At 45.2% G+C, this 14,821-nt stretch overlaps 1 protein-coding gene across 1 annotated transcript in view; it reads left to right on the top strand.

The window, feature by feature from the left end:
* The window catches only part of CACNA1E (calcium voltage-gated channel subunit alpha1 E), a 659,107-nt gene that overhangs the window by 290,367 nt on the left and 353,919 nt on the right, over positions 1–14,821 (top strand). The gene's annotated exons all lie outside the window — the stretch shown is intronic.

Genomic DNA, 14,821 nt, shown 5'->3' with positions numbered 1-14,821 from the left:
GGCAAGAATACTGGAGTGGGTTGCCATGCCCTCCTCCAGGAGATCTTCCCTACCCAGGGATCAAACCCGCATCTCTTACATCTCCTGCATTGACAGGTGGTTTCTTTACCCCTAGCACCACCTGAGAAGCCCACTATTCTGCTTACCCTATATATAGTTTCTTCACAAAGCCCATTATGCATACAGTTCTAGAGATTGCAGCCAGGAGGAGGGGAACTAACATCTATTGAGCACCAACTGTATGCCAAGTGCCATGCTTGACCTGCACATGCATTCTGTGCATTAATTAGGTAAGTACTATCCTCATTTGGGGCTTCCCACGTGGTGCTAAGTGGTGAAGAACCCATCTGCCAATGCAGGAGACACAAGAGACATGGGTTCAATCCCTGGGTTGGAAAGATCTCCTGGAGAAGGGAATGGCAACCCATTCTAGTAGTCTTGCCTGGAAAATTCTTTGGACAGAGGAGACTGGTGGGCTACAGTCCATGGGGTTGCAAAGAGTTGGACACAACTGAAGCGACTTAGCACACACATATCCTCATTTGGGGATGAGTTAACTGAGATTTAGGGAAATTATGCAACTTGCCCAAGATCTAAAATCTAGTAAATGACAGAGCTAGGATTTGAGCCCCAAAAGGTAACACTCCAAAGTCTGAATGCTGTCTTTCCATCATTCCATATTGTTCTTTTCCTGGGATCTCAACCAAGAGCTTCAGAATTAGGCTTGTTTAAATATAAATGTTTCCTCTAGATCCATTAAAATCTGTTTGAGGTCTGAGCTTGAGGTAGAGTGTAGATTACTCATTCTCCCTGACTCTTGTCTCTGATAAGCAGCGGGAACCAATTTTATATCACTTGGACCTGGGACAAGAAAGACCACTGAGGAAGTGAGGAACCTCCCTCTGAGAGCCTTTGGTTGGACCAAGCTCAAAATCTTTTAAGGGTGGCTTAAAGTGGAACCAGGAATTTTGTCCCTGTAGTGTCCTACCCTGAGGGTTGGGAAGCTGGTTGGGAAGTCCTTCCTCTGTTCTGCTCATCTCAGATGCCTGGGGCCCTGCAGCAGGCTGGCCTTGGGCAAGCGATGCCTGCCTTCCCAGCTGACTGAAACTGAGGGGCTCAGAGTGGCTGTGCCCCCCGCATCAGAACTAGAGGAGCTCTGTAGGAATTGCAGGGACAAGAGACACAGGGTGGGTCAGGAGGGCATGCCAGTTTGGTGTGACTCTTGTCAGATCCACGCCTGTGGGCCTCCCGTCCTGTGCAACCCCGGGTGGTGTGATCATTAATTTCCTGTGGATGCAGCTGCTTTGGATCTGGGTTGACTGTTGATGCAGCGGCCTTTGGAAGCTCACAGTTCAAGCCAGAGACACTTGGTTTGTGCCTGAATTAGAAAGATTCCCAGAGACACGCAGTCCCATTCCTGAGATGCCTGCCACAGTAACGACTTGGGGAGGCTGAAGCTATTTTCAGTCTCATATACACACACATATGTACACTCACGTACACACTTTAAATAATGTGATCAGCTTATGTCCTGCTTCAGTATTCTGTTTTTTTCTTCCAATTTTGGTACTTCTCTGACAGACTGGCAGGGCACTATAATTCTGTCTTTGCACGTTGGTTAAAGCAACTCTGACAGATAAGGATTGCAAGTTGCCAACTTGCTTCTGAGTTCTGACTGATGAGGAATTTCTAATGTCTGTCCTAATGTCTTCTCCCTCTTAACTTCTGCATTGAGAGTCTGGAGCATTGTGATGAAGTGGTGTTGGCATCTTTCTGTTTGCACCACCCAGGAGGGTGGGAGGAGTCTGGGAGGAGGAGACACCTGGGCCTCTTTCTGTTGATGACCAACTCCTTCCCACAGACCACTTGTATATGAAGGTGCTGGGCTGTGGGCTCCTCTGTTTCAGTCTAGAAAATGCTGGTTGAACATCTACTTTGGATATTCAAAGACAAACAGTGACAAACCTCTCCCTCAGTTAAAAAGGCAAATACAATAGAGTGTTATATATGCTATGGGAAGCAGAGAAGTGTAGGGTGTTATGGAGATGCATAGGAAAGTGCTCAGCCCAATCTAGGCAGTGGATGGGGAGGACAGGCTCCCCTAAGGAACTGACATACAAGCTAGACCTAAAAGCAAGCCAGAGCTCCTTTCTTCAGGGTCAGAGGAGTGTGTATGTGTGTGTGTGTGTGTGTGTGTGTGTGTGTAGGAGGTTCGAGAAGAAGTGAAGAGTTCTAGGCAGAATAAATGTCATAGGCAAAGGTCCAGAGGCCAGAGAGAATTAGGCAAATGAGAGAATTGGAAGCTGAGGTGTTGAGTGGGATTCAGAGGTGGACTATGGATGGAAAGTGGAGAGAAGGGAAGAAAGTAGAGATTAGGGGGAACTGAAAAACTATGATGATCTGTAGACCAAGTAAAGGAATTTGTATTTTAACCTCAGGGAGATGGAGAGCTGCTGCACTATTATGGAAGAGTAGTTTCAAACAAATTTGGCTTTAAAGAAGATGATTTTGGCTGCAGTGTGGAGAGTTGCTTGGAGGAGGCAGCATCAGAATCAAGGAGACTCATTACAGTAATTTTAAGTGAAGAAAGCAGTAGTCTGACTTAAATGTTGGGATGGAGGAAGTGGGTGAATTTGAGAAATATTTAGGAATTGCAAAGGCTAGGACTTGGTCTTGGTGCTTGATTAAGTTGGGTGCAGGGAGAGGAAGTGGCAACAAGAATTTACCCAGATTTCTGTCTTAGGCAACTGGACACACAGTACAGCCGTTCACTGCTAGGTGGACTTGAAAGGTAGAACAAATATGCGCCTCTGGGGTGGAGAGGAGTACAGTGCAGACATGTTGATTCTGAGGGGCTGTAGGATGGCCAAGATGGAGTTTCAGTTGGTATTGACTCACCAGGCCTGGTTGGTTATTGAAATAGGAAATATTTCTGTGCTGCCAATAAAGAGCCACCGCACTGAGCAGCCCCTCATCCATGTTCTCCTTCACCACCCTGCTTACCAGTCACTTGGACCTTCTATCTATTTCTATCGATAGATTTCTATTGATCCACAAACCAATAATGTGGATCATGTGCAGCAAGGCAGAAGGTCTCCTCTTCTGACTGGTTAGTGCTCTCGCCAGGGCTGTTCAATATTTTGAACATCTCTCCTTGGAGACGGCTAATGTCTTTCAGGCAGTTGGTTGTAAAAGATCAACTTTTCGAGGAAAGAGAGGTCATGGCCAGGAACACAGTTGACCCCTCCATATCTGTGGGTTCTGCATTCTTGGATTTAACCAACTACAGATTGAAAATATTCAAAAGAATTTTTTCCAGAACATTCCAAAAAGCAAAATTTGACTTTGGCTTGCTGGCAGCTATTACGTGGCATTTACATTGTATTTACAAGTATTTACATAGCATTTACATGGTATTAGGTATTATAAGTAGTCTAGAAATGAGTTAAAGTATACAGGTGGATGTGTGTAGGTTACTTGCAAATACTCTGCCATTTTATATAAGGGACTTGAGCATCCATGGCTTTTGGTAGCCTTGGAGGTCCTGGAACCTATGCCTCTCAGATTTCGAGGGATGACTCTACTTATTTGAGATCATCAATCTAAAGGTTGAAGCCTTGGAGTGGATAAGAGTCTTTAAGAAGAGTGTGTAGAATAAGAGGAGGGACATCCTAGGGCTAAGGAATTTGGACTTGACCCTATAGAAAGTGAGGAGTCAATAAAATATTTTAAGTAGAGGCATGATGCAACTAGTGATACCCCCAGGGTGAAGAAGAGTGCCAGAGGATTCTGACAAGGCCTTCTTTGGAAAACTTATCAAGGAGCTTATGCTCTAGCTGTGGTAGGCAAGGTCAAGACTGCCCCTTTGAAGGGAAGAGGGTCACCATGAGTGATGATGAAGTAGCAAGTGAGCAGCCCCATCCCGCAGTAGGTAGGTCTGTCTCACAACTTATCCTGGAGCCCCTAGTGTGAAGGCCCCTCCTCCACCTGATGCTTAAGGTTGGCTGAGGGCTTAGGCAGTCCGTTTGCCTTTGTTGAAATCCTCTATAGTAGAGATAGCACCTCAGAACTAAATGATTTCTGAATTCCCTTTCAAAGCCTAGATTCTTAAATAAGTGGAAAGGGTTCTTAATAAGTATAAGAGCCTTTGTATGTACTTTGCAGTTTACAAAACCCTTTGAGGTATATTGTTAACTGAGCCGATATGAGTTGTGAAAGAACTCACAGAGGTATTAACAAGGGGAGAAAAAAGTTTTTATTCACTTTCCAAGAGACGAAAGGGAACAGAGGCCTAGAGTGGTGTTGGCCCTGAAGGGCTGAGGTCTGAAACTTTTTCTTGAGTTTAAAGGGCAAGGTGCAAGAAAAAGGGGGGTGAGTTCATATTTATTCTGGTCCTCAGTTGAATCTGGGCTGGCTGTGCTTCTCTAGGATGTAGTTTTCCTGAGAATCTGTAACTTCTTGTCTTCAGTAATTTTCCAGTTCTTGAGGTTTCAAAGAGACTTGATAGTGGTACTTGACAGTTGCTATTCTATTTGGAATGGTGTTAGATGGGTTTGCCTATATTACCTCATTTTATCATATCATCAGGTAATTTAGAGGATATTGCAGAGATCAGGAACTGAGAGTCAGAGACATTTGAGGTTAATAAATTAGGGAGCCAACCTTAAATCTGGGTGATTAGATCCAAAGGCTGGTTCTTTCACACTTCTCCAGGGGTTTGCAAACTGTGTTCCTTGGAGCCCTGAAGGGACTGTGTTGGGTTGCAGGTGTTGGGAAGTACCCAAGAAGCAGTACTCAATTCCCAGACTATCTCAGCCAGGCTGTCAGGCAATTGTCAACCTTTTAGATCAGCCTTCTTTGGAAGTTTTCTCCCAAAGAAGCATTTCCTAGTGGGGAGAACCTCTACTAGCTTGTCTTCAAGACTTCTCAAGGCAGGTCTGTCTGTCAGGCATCCTCAAAGTTGGTGGTGTGTGTGTATGCCAAGTCATTTCAGTCTTGTCCGACTCTTTGTGACCTTATGGACTGTAGCCCACCAGGCTTCTCTGTCCATGGGATTCTCCAGGCAAGAATACTGGAGTGGGTTGCCAGGCCTTCCTCCAGGGGATCTTCCCAATCCAGGGATTGAACATGCATCTCTTACATCTGCCTTGGTAGGCAAGTTCTTTACCTCTAGCACCACCTGGGAATCCCAAAGTTGGTGATGGTCCTTTTTTCCCTCAAACAAGACCTAGCACACCACTGGCTTTGTTCTGACCTTAACCCTTCAGTCTTCACTCTGGTCTGTCCCCTCTGGACCTGTCCTCTGTAGTTCCAGTTCTTCTTATCAGGATGTCTGTTTGCTTTCTGTTCCTCCACCCTCTCCTATAGATTCCTGGCACTCCAGACACTGGAGGAGTGAATATAAAAATTTACCAGCTTGTTGGATTCTTTCCCGGACATGCATTGTTCCTGACTCTGTGACCATCAGCAGGGCAGTTTTAGTATCTTCAAATCTTGATGGGCTTGTGTTTGGACACTTAGTAGCAGTGTTTTCCTAAAACCACTGCATCTCACGCATTTCAATTTACCAATTCCCTTGTCCTTGGAAACTGTACCTGCATTCAGATCATCCTTTTCTGTTGAAGTATTTTTTTTTTAAAGGCTTCAGTTTGTCTTGACGCACCAGTAGGTATGAGTTAGAGGCTGAAGAGAAAAGGCCCAGAGGCAAAGACAATCATTTTGCTTCCTGATTATAGAGCAAAAGTAAGAATTAATATTTCTGTGATTTCCATTTCTGAGAACTGCCTTAGAATTTAGTGGAAACTTTCTGACTCATAATTTGTGAAACAAAGGCCTAAGCCGTTTTCTTCTGCTCAGATACTTATTGAGCACCTATAGTATGGATGCAAAGCTTAGTGCTAGATTCTGTGGTGGATACAAAGATTTTAAGAAATCATTTCTGCCTTCAAGGGAGTTATTGGTCCTAGCATGGACTTAAATAATACAAGGAAGAGGCAGGGAGGGATGAATGAAATAAATATTGAGGGCGATCTGAAAAATAGAAGTAATCAGATGATTTCAAGATTCCAAGGGAGAACATGGATGTTCTGACAGGTGACCCTTCTACATCCCATTCCAGAAGCATGGGGGTTGATGGCAGAGTTCTGCTGGGTCAGAGGACAGGAAAGGTCCAGCAAAAGAGCACTGACCTTGATAAATCAACTCCCAAATGGTGTGGTTGATGGTGGGGAGTTCTGGACTCAAGTGGAATCCTTGTGCAGAGGAAAAACTCAAAATATTTCAGCTCTGTGTTTTTGAAGAATTGGTCATGAGTAGCTCTTGACCTCTTAGCCTTAGACCAGACTGGAACTGTTGGAGACATGACCCTGGAATAGCTTATCCCCCAGATCTCCCTCTGAGAGAGCACAGGCTCTGGAGTCAGAAGCCCAGGTTCAAGTCCCTGCCCCCTTTTCCCACTCTGCTGTGTTGGTTGCTTAACTTGTCTTGGCTGCAGTTCCCTATGGTACAAAGGAGAAAGAAATAATGCCTGCCTTGCTGACTTGTTGGGAAGACGGGGGACAGCACAGGGAAAGTGTTTGGTATATAGTAAGCCCTCAAATCAATAGTAGTGGATTGGCCAGAAAGTTCATTCAGGTTTGTCCGTAAGATGGTGCAGAGGTCACTGTGATCCAACAGTTTCAGAGTGGGATGGAGGCCACAGATTGTGGTGGCCTATACAGGTGTCACACCTTACTCTCATCAGTGTCTCACCTATGCATGATGGAATGAGGGTCTAGTGATCAGGCCCCTCCCCAGAGCCTCTAAACCTTCTCTCTGTGTTAGTACTGTTTGTACACTGGTAAAGCGGGAGTGAAAAAATCACATGCAGAGTTGGAGAGGATTTTTCAATACAACTTAAAATAAGGGTATTGAGCAGGAGAGGCAGCTGAGGCCTGGAAGAGCTGAAATGACACCCACAAAGGCAAAGTTGAGAATGTAGCCCTTGCCTCCGATAGAGTGCTCCTCCTCTCCATAGCTGCTTTAAAAACTGGTGGCAGCATGGGGGCCTGGGAGGTTAGTTCATGTGTCGTAAACTAATGATCCCTTTGGCTGGACCACCCATACATGTCAGATTTATCATCGACACATGGTGTTTTAATCAGCATCATTCAAGGACTCGTACCATAAAGGTAGCATCAAGTGGGCATGGAAAAGTGATGGCTTTCCCTCTGTTTTTCCTGCTTAGCTTCCTCTTTATCTTTGGTTTCTGAAGTATTGCCCTGCTCTGACCTGACATTCACTCTCTCAGTATTTGCAGTAAGTCCCCAACATATCAACCAGTTCCCTTCTTAGAGCGTGTTCGAATGTCCAATTTGTAAGCCCAACAAAATTAGCCTGGTTACCCAACTAATGCAATTGGTTATATAGTACTGCACTGTAATAGGTTTACAATACTTTTCACACAAATAATATATTAAGAAAACACAAAAAGTAAAGAAAGCATTTAAAATCTACATTACAGGACCTTGAAAAGTACAATGGTACAGCACAACAGCTGGGTACAGGGGCTGGCATCGAGTGAACAGGCAGGAAGAGTTACTGGCTGGAGGAGGGAGAGGAGGTAGGAGACGGTAGAGCTGAAAGGTCGTCAGCAATAGGAGACAGGGTCAAGCTGAAATTTCACTCATGCCTGATGTTGATGGCACAGGTTCTGGTTCCCTGCTGGAACCAGATGCACATTCATTTCTTTAAAAGTTTGCAACTTGAAGGTTTGTAGGTAGGGGACTTTACCGTATCCCATATGAATAAGGCTTTCTGAGTGCTGTGGGGGATACAAAGAAATATAAACAAAATTTGAGAGTCTTAGAGAAAATATGAACAGTTGAAAAGTTGGATAAGTGATGTGAGAGAAAATAAAACTAAGCAAAACTGCAACACACTGTATGATTAAGTGTCAAGTGAAAAATCTCTGTGGTTCCAATGCTAATTTATGGGTTGGTGCCTGTTGATGACAACATTTTCATCAGCTTTCTGTGAAATGAGGAAAACAAGGCAAGTAGTGATTATTTTATAAGGCTCGATTTACATAAGATAACATATTATTGCACTTCACTTTTTTGCACTTCGCAGGTACTGCTTTGTTTACGAATTGAAGGTTTATGACAATCTTGCATTGAGCAAGTCTATGGGCACCATTTTTTCCAACAACATTTTCTCACTTTGTGTCATTGTGTTACATTTTGGTAGAAATTCTTGTTGTCTTTCAAACCTTACACGAACAGAAAGATTATGACTTACTAAGGCTCAGGTGATGGTTAGCATTTTTTAGAAATATTTTTTAAAATTAAACTGTGTACATTGCTTTTTTAGACATAATGCTGTTGTACACTTTATAGACTATAGTATAGTGTAAGTGTAACTACTATATGCACTGGGAAACCAACAAATTTGGGTGACTTGCTTTACTGCAATATTTTTTTGCATCATTTTGTTATGATGGAACCCATGATATCTCTGAGGTAAACCTGTAATTTGTTTTACAGGATTTTCTGAGATTATATGCTTCTGAAATTTTAGTGTTAAAATGCCCTTTCTTTTATAAAATGATGTGGGTATAAATAGCAGTAGTTTTTTTTTTTTTTTGAAAGCCCATACTTAGAAAAATAAAAAGTTGGCTACATAGCACGTTTCTTTTTAAAATATTGCTCATCCTTGAAATTCAAAAGCAAATGAATCTTTGGTGTGCACACATGTCTAGAGTCAAGGGGAGGACAATTACTGAGTACTAGAGTGCTCAGGGAAAGTGCCCAGGACAAGGACAAATATCAATTTTGTTTGACAAAGGATTTGATAAGCTGGAAGGGTGTGGGGAATCTTCCCTTGAGGGAGTAATGTGAGAAGAACTCTAGGTATAACATTGGAGACTTCCATTAGGGTGGTAGGAAGGAGTTGGGAGGCCTTGTCTGTTTACCTGCTGTGCCCACAAAAAGTTTACCCAGCTGTTACTACAATAACAACGGATCTGTGACTCTCTTGAATTAACCAGTCACCGAATCAATGGCCCAGTCTCACTGGTATTCTGGCTCTGGCCCATCCTCTTGCATGCTGACCTTTCACCTTGCCTTAACACTCACATACAGCCAGCAGTCACTCATTTCCAGTTCTGACCTCTTGCTTCCACCCCTGAGCACAGTTCAGACTCATGACTGGGATGGACTGAACTTGTTCATTCCGGCCTTGTCCAGAGATGTACACCCTAGGCTGTGCCCTCGAGAGCAGCACCCTTACTGAGTTAGCCCCAGCTCCTGAGGAGGGCCCAGAGAGCAGGGGCATGTAAGATGCATTGCAGGACAGACTAAGAGAACAGGAAACATCTCAATAGGACCTGTGGCTCCTCCTAAGTGAAGAGGGAGGAACCAGTGGCTGAAGCCTGGGGGTATGGGGCTGGGATGCTCACCATTGATTAAAATAGGAACAGAGCCTGACTGGAGGAGGAAAAAGAATTTGGTTCCAAAGTTGCTGAGCCCAAGACTGACAAGGGAGATAAAGGGAGGCTGGAGAAGGAGGACCAGGTCCATTCGGAGCTAAGAAGGATTCATGATGGAGAGCTTCTGGAGGAAGAGTGCATCACTGCTTCAGGTCTAGAGAACATGGAGGAAGAAGGAACTGGAAAGAGTGTAGCCTCCTGTGAAGGCTGCAAAGAGTGCAGGAAGGGCTGGGCGGACCGCAGGGGGCTGGGGAGACCATAGGCAGCAACACAAGAGATACCACTAGCCGAGAGAGCATACACCCGGGTCTTGGCAAGGACCCATCCTTTCCATCCTTGGCAAAGGCTGAAAATCATCTCTCACTGTAGGGGAGCAGCCTGAGGGTGAGGGAGAGGCGTGCTTGCTTTGAGATCTGAGGTATTCCCTTGACACAAACCCCCACCCCCTTTGCTTGCTGTCTTCACGCCTTTCCCTTTCCTCCTCAGGGGAAGGCAGACCTTGCTTCCAAGAACTGAGTGGCTGTAGGGCACAGAGAGGGTAGCGGCTAAGGGGACCATCCTTCTTTAGGTCTCTGTCCTGGGCTGCTAAGCAGGGCCTTTATTTGAGCTTATTTATGTCCTTGGAGTTGAGAACCCATGTTTTGCCTGTTCCACCAGCTTCCCACGCTCCGGGGAAGGTGCTAAGCAGCAGAAACTCAGATGCCCCCTCCCCCCAAGCTCTTTAACTCTCTCTCTCTCTTTCTGTCTCTGGTGTTCTTCGACTCCAACCGGAGCTAATATTTACCTGCTGCATTAGCTCTGGGGCTGTGGGATGTGACAGCTGGAGGTGGAGAAGACTTTTTTTCTCTCTTCCTCCTCCACCTGTCTTTCGCTAGAGGTTTGAAAAGGGGGAAAAATGTAATTGCAATCTTCAGGACTGCCTGGTTGACAATTCAGAGATTGCTGGGGAACATCAGGGATCTTGTATTAGCGTCTCTATCAGAAGGCAAGGAAGGAAGATGCCCTAAAGATTGGGTCATCTTCTGGGCAGCCTGGGAAGGGGAGTAGCTGCCAGCCAATGGATATTTTATTTTATTTTTTTTACAGGTGAGGTATTCCAGGGTTGGGAACTACAGGGCCTTAGTGACAGAATCTGAGGCATTACTGTGATCGTCTCAGTTGGTGCTGGCTGACGTGTACCACCTTTATGAGGAGACTGAGCAGATTTCCCACGGCTAGGTACAGGACTATTCCCTTCCCCCGGGGACTCTGCCAGGTACTGACTCAGCCTGAGTATCACCTGCTCACCTATCAGGACTCGAACATATATAGTACATTGAACAAATGTCTGAGAGCAAGAATAGGAGGAATGTCTCAACTCAACATGGCTTGTGTATGACAGGAAGATGAGTAACTGGTGATGTTCTAAGACCGTGATACATTCCTGCCACGGAAAGGAGGTTTCCCAGGGATGCTGGAGGAAGGGACGTGGAGGGGTGGTGGAGTAGGGATGAAAAGAGGAATCTCTTAGTTGGGAGTGGGAGGGTGAGGATGTCACCCCCTGTAGATTCTGGGCGTGGTGTGGGTCCGCCTGGGTGTTTCCCCACAGTGGACCAGCACTCCTCCTCTCAACTCCTCTAGCTGCCTTTTCCTGCCTTTCTAGCTGTTCACCAGAAAGCCTGTTTCTATTCTTCAATCTGTTCTTTTGAGCTGTGTGTCATGATTTTCACTCGCCCCAATTTGTCATCTTGTTGCCATGGTAGCTGGCTAGGGGTCTCCAGTGGATGGAGGTTTCTTGCTGGTAGGGTGTGGAGGCAGAGACACTGGTGATCCTGGGATGGCACTTCTGCAGCTCCTGGTTCTATGAAGCCCCCTTTGGGTCTGCTCTGCCCCCACCTCCCTGCAGGTCCCACAACCTTTGCTTGCCACCAGGCAAAAGCAAGAGAAGGAAACAATAGTGGCAGTTTTCTTTTGTTCTGGCCATTTCAGAAACAGCCTGGTAAGGCATGGGCTGCCTCTTTCAGGGTAGAGCTATGGAAGAGTTGAGATGAGATGGCTGCCTGGGGGAAGAGCCCCAAGGAAACACATCAGGAAAAGAAGGCAGTAGAGAGGGAGCCAGAATTTAGCCCGTGGAAAGCCACTTCTAGGAAACATGAATCATTTGATGTGCTGTGGGCTTTTGGCCTCTAGCTGGGAATCTCAGAGCCCAGGAATATGCAAGTTTTCATATAGGCTCTTGACTTCCCTTTTGAGGGTCCTGTATTTTTGGTGCATTGCATCACCACGTTAGCCTTTTTATCGTTCACTTCGATTTCCTATCACATCAATTCTGTTTTTCACAGGATACATTTAAAATCATTTATTTACTCCTCCATCTATGCATTTATCCACCTGATCATCTATCTCTTCAACAAATATGGGAGAAATAATTATTGAGTACCTCTTGCAACTATGTACTGTTACAACTATGTGGATCTAGTAGTAAACAAGATTGACAGTTTCTGTTCTCAAGTAGTTCACATTCTTCTAATACAGATCAACAACAAATAAATAAGAAAACATCAGATGGTAAAAAGTGGAAGATTAACATAGAGTGATGTCATAGAGGATCTCTGGGTGGATGGTCCCAGAAGTCCTCTAAGAAGATAGCATGTAAGCCAAGATTGTAGCACCAGGAAGTAGTCACCATGGGAAACTGAGGAAAGAGCATTCCCAGCATGGAATGGCTAGCTTAGATGCCCTGGGCAGTGCAAGCCCATGTGCTTAGAAATATCAAAAAACCCCACTGTGAATGGAATGAGTGAGGGAGAGGGAGGTATGAGGAAAGGTCAGGTCAGAGAGTCATTGTCTCAGACACCTTACATGGCCCACATCAGAGCCTCTTGTCCTCACTCATTTCTGAGACCTTTGGCTGCTTTTTCTACCCACCCCCCCCCCCCCCCAGATACCACTGTAGTGATTGGCCAACTCTATGCGTGCAAAATTCAGTGCCCTTCACCTCATGCTATTATGTACCGCCTACTTCTTACCCTAGAGTTTCTCTGTTGATGCTGACCTGTGAGATATTCAGGATTCTCTTGGGCAACTGCAAGTTGAAGAAAGAAATTAACTCCCTGAATGATAACTTTTGACCAGTAGGAGACCCAGCAGATGAATTTTTCTCTGAAGGACTGTCCCAAGATGCAGTTACTTGGGCTTTTAGCAGCGACTAGCTTGGTAATACACTCTTGTATTGACTGTTTCTGTGCCTTCCTTCCCTGTACCATCACTCCTGCTTCCATGTGGTTGCATGTAAACCCTGTCTCAGGCTCTGCTTTCTGGGGAAACTGAGCTGAGACAGACAGGCAGGCTTTAGCTGATGTAGGGCTTTGCAGGACATGGTAAGGAGTTGTATTTCATTCTGAGAATAAGGAGAAGTAGTTAAAGAATATTGAACAGGGTAATGATGATCTGGTTTATTAAAAAGATGACTGATGTAGTTAGGAGAATCAATTGAAAGGAGGTAGGAATGGAAGCAAGCTGAGCAGTGGGGAAGCTATTGTCATAGTTCAGGTAAGAGATGGATGATGACCCAAACAAGAGTGGGGGCTGTGGAGGACATGGGCATGTGTGTCTGTGACAAGCGTGACCATAAGGCAAAGCTGCACTAAGATGTGTGCTGGGTTGTGGGTCAGATTGCTCTCAGTAATGGACTCACCTCTACACAGAGGCTTTATGCTTGGCATTCACATATGTGGTTCAGCAAGATGACAAATTACATCCTCCTGTGGATCTTCATCTATGTTGAGTGTAGCAAGGCTCACCCTTGGGGCACACTGCTCGGGAGAACTGAAGACCTTTACAGTTACCTCAGTTCAGTTCAGTCGCTCAGTCATGTCCGACTCTTTGCGACCCCATGGACTTGCAGCACGCCAGGCCTCCCTGTCCATCACCAACTCCCAGAGTTTACTCAAACTCATGTCCATTGAATCAGTGATGCCATCCAACCTTCTCATCCTCTGTCGTCTCCTTCTCCTCCCACCTTCAATCTTTCCCAGCATCAGGGTCTTTCCTAAGGAGTCAGTTCTTCGCATCAGGTGGCCAAAGTATTGGAGTTTCAGCTTCAGCATCAGTCCTTCCAGTGAATATTCAGGACTGATCTCCTTTAGGATGGACTGGTTGGATCTTCTTTCAGTCCAAGGAACTCTCAAGAGTCTTCTCCAACACCACAGTTCAAAAGCATCAGTTCTTCGGTGCTCAGCTTTCTTTATAGTCCAACTCTCACATCCATACATGACTACTGGAAAAAACATAGCTTTGACTAGACAGACCTTTGTTGGCAAAGTAATGTCTCTGCTTTTTAATATGCTGTCTAGGTTGGTCATAACATTTCTTCCAAGGAGCAAGCATCTTTTAATTTTAACAGTCACCTCAGGATGGCATTATTCAAACTGCTCCTTGCTCAGGGGGAAGGTCTTTGGGTTTTCTACTCTTGAATCAGAGTAGCCCTTCACTTACATTTGTTTCATTTATTTATGCCTAGAGTGGTTATTTCTTTTGCAGAAAGGGATCCATGGCTAAAGAATGTAAGGAAATACTTCTATTGATGAGTAGTAATTTAGCAAAATAAGACCTGACTGAGTCTTGAATTCTGAGAGCCCTGGGCTTCAATTCCAGCTTGACCAGTTCCTAGTTGTATGTCCTCAGTCTAAGTTTCTTACCTGCAATTTGAGATTAATTACACCAACTGCCTGGAGTTGTTGTGAGGGTTAAATGGTTTTGGTGTATAATCTGCCTGACCCGTGCCCATTCTCTCCCCTCTCTGCATTTATAATCAGTCAGTCCTGTGGAGGGTGCAGTTCAGTGGGGTTAAGATGAGATGGGTTCAGCCTTGGCCCTCATCTGGCAGATCTCTCTCCAGGGTTTAGTCTGGAGGTTCTGGAGTTTGTGTCATTAAGGGAGGTAATATGTGTGTGTGTGTGTGTGTGTGATAGTCACTCAGTCATGTCTGACTCTTTATGACCCCATGGACTGTAGCCTGCCAGGCTCCTCTGTCCATGGAATTCTCCAGGCAAGAATACTGGAGTGGGTTGCCATTTCCTCCTCCAGGGGATCTTCCCAACCCAGGGATCGAAACGGCTTCTCCCACATTGCAGGCAGATTCTTTACCATCTGAGCCACCAGGGAAGCCCCAAGGGAAGCAGGTAATAGATCCTTACAAAACATTCCTTTAGTGATATTCAGGAGGCTAGAATCCAGCCCTTTCTTCTGAGAGGCACCAGGCAGCATCCATCTATGAATTACTGTGATGGTGCCCCTGTGAGATAATTTGAGACAAGTGTGGTTCAATCCATTTTATAGATGGAAGGTTGTAATACTTCAGGGAGCTGTGCCTTC

The sequence above is a fragment of the Giraffa tippelskirchi genome, chromosome 5 (assembly GCF_054371585.1).
Source record: "Giraffa tippelskirchi isolate mGirTip1 chromosome 5, T2T-mGirTip1v1.2.pri, whole genome shotgun sequence".
NCBI classification, from domain to species: domain Eukaryota; kingdom Metazoa; phylum Chordata; class Mammalia; order Artiodactyla; family Giraffidae; genus Giraffa; species Giraffa tippelskirchi.
Note: the sequence above shows the minus strand (reverse complement) of the source record. Positions and strands in the feature narration are given on the sequence as shown.